We start from the raw sequence: 6,000 nt of genomic DNA on the forward strand, positions 1-6,000 counted from the left end.
TCGAAAATTTTCAAAATACGAGTCGATATATCTTAAAACGGTGAAATTCAAAAAAACGGAATTGAAATTCGAATTCTAAACGTTAAAATACCCTAGAATGTCAACAATTGAAAAATCATTCGAAAATCTGAAAAATACAAGTCGATATATCTTAAAATGGTGAAATTCAAAAAAATATAAATGAAATTCAAATTCTATATGTTGAAATACCCTAGAATGTTAACAATAGAAAAATCAGTCGAAAATCTGAAAATACGAATCGATATATCTTGAAAGGACAAAAATCAAAAAAACGAAACTGAAATTCAAATTCTATAGTTTAAAATACCATAAATCTTCAAAATATGAGTTGATATATCCTAAAACGGTGAAATTCGAAAAAACGAAACTGAAATTCAAATTCTAAATGTTGAAATACCCTAGAATATCAACAATTGAAAAATCGTTCGAAAATCTGGAAAATACGAATCGATATATTATAAAATGGTGAAATTTGAAAAAATGAAAATGAAATTTAAATTTTATACGTTGAAATGTCATAGAATGTGAATAATTGAAAAATCGTTAGAAAATCTGAAAAAAAGACTCGATTTATCCTAAAAAGGTGAAAATCGAAAAGATGGAATTGAAATTCGAACTCTATTAGTTGAAATACGTAAGAATATCACTAATCAAAAAATCGTTCGGAAATCTGAAAAGTACGAATCGATATATCCTATAAATGAAAAACCGAAATATTGAGCTGAAATTACGTCATTACATCATAAAATATGCCAAAAAGCACAAAAAACGAAAAAACAAATCTTAATTTTCATAAGTACATATTGAAAAACCCTAAAACAGAAAAAACGGACGTAAAATTCGAAAACTACACGTTGAGAAACCCTAGGCATGAAAAAATATCAATTTACCCCCTGAAAAAATTTCTACTATAAACAGGTCCAATATTTATCCCTTGCCGCTTTAGTAATTTTCTAATCTACTAGCGCCCCTACAATTTCAAAAAAGTAACTTTCCCCCCAACTCATTATTTATTTTTCACGAATAGTCTTTTTCGAGTCGAATTTACTGAGTGAGGGGGTTTATATATATGAGGGGAAGGGTAATTTTGGTATTTTAAAAAAAGCTATGGGCATTTTTGCTTAGGAATAGTGAATTTGGGCATTTTTGCTTAAAATTAGTGAATTTGGGCATTTTTGCTTATTGGGGGGGAGGGGGGGTATTATGGCCATTTTTTATAATTTCCCTTATTTATTCTTTTAGTGATATTGCATATCCCTTTAAGGATATTGTTTATCTTATTTGTGATCCTTCGATGATATTGTCTATTAGTTCGAACAAACTCAAATTGAAAATAGCTTTGCTCTAAGCTTAAGTCGATTAGAGGCTTGTTTTAGATCAAATCCATCGTTAATTAAAACCTAAATTTAATGCATTTGAAGAATGTATGATAAATGACTTGTTTGATAATGCGATACTGCAGTCATTATATTAGCACCAATTGATCTAGAGTTTAAGTAGAACAATATACATTATAAAAATAATAATAATAACAATTCAAATACAAATGGTTGAATACTAATAGATATACAGAGGTGGATTCTATTTAAATAGAGATGAGTTTGAGACCAGCTCAAACTTAGAGTGAATTCATAATTCAAAGCCTGAACTTGAATTCATTCAAGTCAACGCACAACGTCACTAAAGGGTTGCTAGTGATCTGATTGCATTAATATAAGCAAATACTAGCTGAGTACTTGCATTAAGTAACATTCATTTGGTCCCTGTAAACATAATTTATACCAACTCCAACATTACAGATTGTAAATATTAGCTCGGTTTTCACATTTAATTTGTGTCATTTTAATAAGATAGAAAATAGTCATTATATTTATCTGTGAACCCTTGCAAATTACAATCAATCTTTTTAAACCTGAACTCAATCAAGGGGCTAGTACTGGTTTTTCTCGATTTGATCAGTCCGATCGGTATACTTTAAATAAACATCAAAACAACACTCCGTCATACATAATTATGTGGTACATATTTCCTAATAGATGAACTTGGTTTGATTCTTAATGATTGTATAATTTTTCAAAATAATTTTGTATATTTAATCATAAAATTTGAAATTCCAATTATATATAATCGAAAATATAATTTGACTTGGTGTCACACATGATCATTAGACCTAGCAAACGAGTGGGTCGGGTTGGATGCGGGCTGGGTTGATACGGGTGCGGGTAAAACGGATACAAGTTGTGTTATATAAATGATGATTTTTAACCCATTCTCAGCCCAACGGATACGGATCAACCCACGAGGTACTCGTTCATATTAATTTCTCATAATTTCTCTTTTGTTTTTATTATTTTAATAAAGTTTTTCTTAATTTTCAGTCATTTTCTCTTTAAATACATAAATATTCTATAGAGAAATGAAAATTTACCTACAATTATAAAAATATTTGTTATAAATTTGAAAAATTTTAACATTAAATATGAAATAAATATTTATAATAAAATATTTATAATAAAATATTTAATGCTCATATTTTCTAAATATGTTTTCAACACAATAAATTTTTTAACTTTAGTGCGGATTTGAGTTCATTTCAGAACAAAAGAAGAGAAAATATGTAAAATTTGTGTTGGGAGTTTGTAAGTTTGATGTTGAAGTGGAAAAAGAAAGTAAATAGGAAAAACAATGGGTGACCCACAAGTATCTGCGGGCATACCCAACCCGTCCGCAAAAATTTATTATCCATGAACACAAGTCTAAAATAGGTATACCCCAGTGACCAGCCCATTTTGCCACCTCTAATGATCATGTTAATGCTAGGGTTGATGATTGAACTGAGTGAATTGACTCAAACCAGATTGGACACCAAGGACTCATTGAACTGGTTGGTTTGATGCATAAATATTGCTTACAGTGAGATGGCTAATGTCGGCTGTGGGAACATGATATATAGTCCAATAATTACAAACAAAACCAGAAACAGTTTAAAAATATATCTGACTGAAGAAAACTTAAGAACTAAATTTGATAAGGGAGACGTACTCAAGAGAGTAGGACCCTCCAAAAATAGAGGTATGCCGCATAAAGTGGCGAGCACACGGTATTCTTTAGTAAAAGGCGAAAGAATAGTTCGCTTTGTGCTCACCACGCGGCTTCATGATTCAAGTGGAAAGTTCACTGCATTTTATATACTTAACTTCAGGTTCAGGGCTTTGTCTTCCGGTCAATGTGGGACAAACAGAATGCTTCATTCAGTTGCAAACAAGTAATATATTATGATTCATTGTTGGTGTAGGTCTTTTAGAGCAATAATCTGCACAGCTTTTCGGTTTTGCCTCATCACCTGCCAAACAAAAACAAAACTATTCATTTCAGACACAGAATCCCTGATAGAGAAGGCAAGCTTGAAACCAACATCAATTACCGGGATTTTATTTTGTTCTCAGAGTGAATTCGTACACGAAAAATACCACTTTTAAGCTCTTCATCTGTGTATATGAGAAAGAAAGACAATGGAGCAGCAGCTGGCTAGATTTGTCTTCTCAACATAATCTTCCTCCAAATAAATATTTGACCAAATGGGCCTGTCACAAATGCCTCCAGGCTGCGGAACAACACACCTAGTAAAGTAAGGTAGAAAACCAGCATAATTCCGTAATGTCCGCTGGCTATAAATGCTCAAACCTCCTAAATGTCGGCAAGTTGCACATATTACTCTTCATCCAAGCAAATATAAAGAGAGTTAATCGTTAGTCAAATCAGTTCAAATTAAAGTAAGAATTAACTAGATTTGGAAGGAGTGCGCCAGGCCCTTGCTGTAGTGCAAAGCATGGGCGACGCTTGAGGATTCCAGCAGCAAGCTGCTGTGATGAATCCTCCCCCTAAAAAAATTAATTTAATATCATGTGAGACAATGTCCCACGTATCAGATATTAAACTGATAAGAACAGATACTACACTTGATCTTAGCCAAAAGGCCGAGAAAGGTATGCCTTTCAAAACTTCTCACTTCTTATTTTATAGCTCTATTCCGCTTTGCCTCTTCTCTTCGCTTTCGATGTGGGATGAGTTGTTACTTTTTCTGGCTCATCCCTCTTGTTAAGTTTCATTGTTCGCCTGACAAGCATGAACAAAAAGACAATCATGTGTTTGCAGGACTTTTGAGAGTGAATTCCTGAGAGAGAAGGACAAATTAAAAGCAAATAATATTTACCAGGATTAATCTCTTTGGCTCTTAAGTTAGAAAACAAGGAGGAAATGCAGTCAAGATTACACAAGTATACAGTGTTTTCCACATTGAGAGTCGCTGAAATCTCTCTCTCTCTCCCTGTGTGTATGTTTGTGTGTGTGTGTATATATATATATATATATATTACTGCTTAAAATTTCATCAGGGGTTGGACTTGATCCAAGTTAACTCTGTTAGAATCTATCATTCATCTTGGAAAGAGCTAACCTTTAATTGGATTCCATCTCGATAGTTAGATTCGAATTATTACGTTCGTCTCTTTAAAATTTTTTTAATAATACAACACACCAACTCAAACTCGAATTGATTATTATAGATTCAATCCGAGTTCAAGCCAACCCTAGGTTCAATTTAACTCAAATCAAATCTGCTCATTTTCATCTTATCTCCCTTTGGCTAATTTTGTAGAATTGCTTTAAATCATTAGATGTGGCCAAATTTGCAATCAGCAATAATGGAATTCCTGTACCCTTACCGGACCAATAATATACCCAACTCCTTGTCATGAGTTAAGATCTTGATAATCTGATCAAAATTGCCACTCCCACTTAGTAGTAGAAGAATAACTTATTAGTTTCTTGGTGGCTTGATTGTTCTTCTATGCAACAAACATGCCTTATTCTGTATTTTATTTTATTTCATTCTTTGATATAAGATTATAAGTTATGGATCTAATCTAACATATAATCATTTTTTTAATCTGATCAAAATTGCCACTCCCACTTAGTAGTAGAAGAATAACTTATTAGTTTCTTGGTGGCTTGATTTTTCTTCTATGCAACAAACATGCCTTATTCTGTATTTTATTTTATTTCATTCTTTGATATAAGATTATAAGTTATGGATCTAATCTAACATATAATCATTTTTTATCAGACAAAAAATAAAAAATGTATTTCTTTTTCTGTCCATTTTTAGATAGTGCTTTTGAAATTTGAAATTAGGGTCATAAACAATTCAAACTATTGGGGAGCTACTTGTGGCTTGGTTCATATCAAGTTGGTCTTAACTTGGTTATGCCCAGGTTGAGCTCAAGCTCGAATAACTTAAATATAATATTAATAAATTTTTAAAATCTAACAATTATACCCCCAAAAACTAACCTTACACTTACTCCCTCCCAAAATTTTTATTTCTTATATAATAAACTTTATCTGGCCCTTCAACTTTTAAAATTTACTCATACAACTCTCAAACACGTCAAGCTTGAGTTCGAGCCTTTTGTAAACTTAGTTGAGCCAAGCTCAAGCTAAACAATACGCGACTATACTCAACTTGATTACAACCCTAGCTACTTAAGAATAAGAAGTTTTAGTTTTTACCTTTTTAAAGATTGTACATAAATCTATTCTACAATATGCAATATGGCTTAATAAATAAAGTATGAGATTTAGTTTTTGAAATGAGTAATATAATGTGTTCTATAATGAGTATAAAACTGGGTATAAACATGTAATACCCTTAGATACGTTCCAGGGGTATTTGTGTATTTTAATCCTACTTTGAGACATTTCCAATTTTAAATTTATATGTTGAAATGTATGTGTGTGTATGTTATATACAAACCAATTACAAAGAAAAACAAAGCTTTATATATATTAATATATTCAAAATTATGGAAATAGATATATATAGAAAGAAAAGTCAAAGAAAGGCAATCTTTACACTTTTTCCATCATTTTCCCGTCTCTTCCAGAGAAGGCAGTTTCTTCCTTTCTTTGCTGTGTTTT

The 6,000-nt window shown here is 31.6% G+C and overlaps 2 non-coding genes across 2 annotated transcripts; both read right to left on the bottom strand.

The window, feature by feature from the left end:
* Positions 1-3,057: 3,057 nt before the first annotated feature.
* Positions 3,058-3,175, bottom strand: LOC123201197. Its single transcript, XR_006498761.1, has one exon. It is a non-coding gene; the product is annotated as a U5 spliceosomal RNA (small nuclear RNA).
* A 640-nt stretch (positions 3,176-3,815) lies between these two features.
* LOC123201183 lies at positions 3,816-4,011 on the bottom strand. Its single transcript, XR_006498749.1, has one exon. It is a non-coding gene; the product is annotated as a U2 spliceosomal RNA (small nuclear RNA).
* Positions 4,012-6,000: the final 1,989 nt, after the last annotated feature.

This window comes from Mangifera indica, chromosome 17, assembly GCF_011075055.1.
Source record: "Mangifera indica cultivar Alphonso chromosome 17, CATAS_Mindica_2.1, whole genome shotgun sequence".
In the NCBI taxonomy this organism is placed as follows: domain Eukaryota; kingdom Viridiplantae; phylum Streptophyta; class Magnoliopsida; order Sapindales; family Anacardiaceae; genus Mangifera; species Mangifera indica.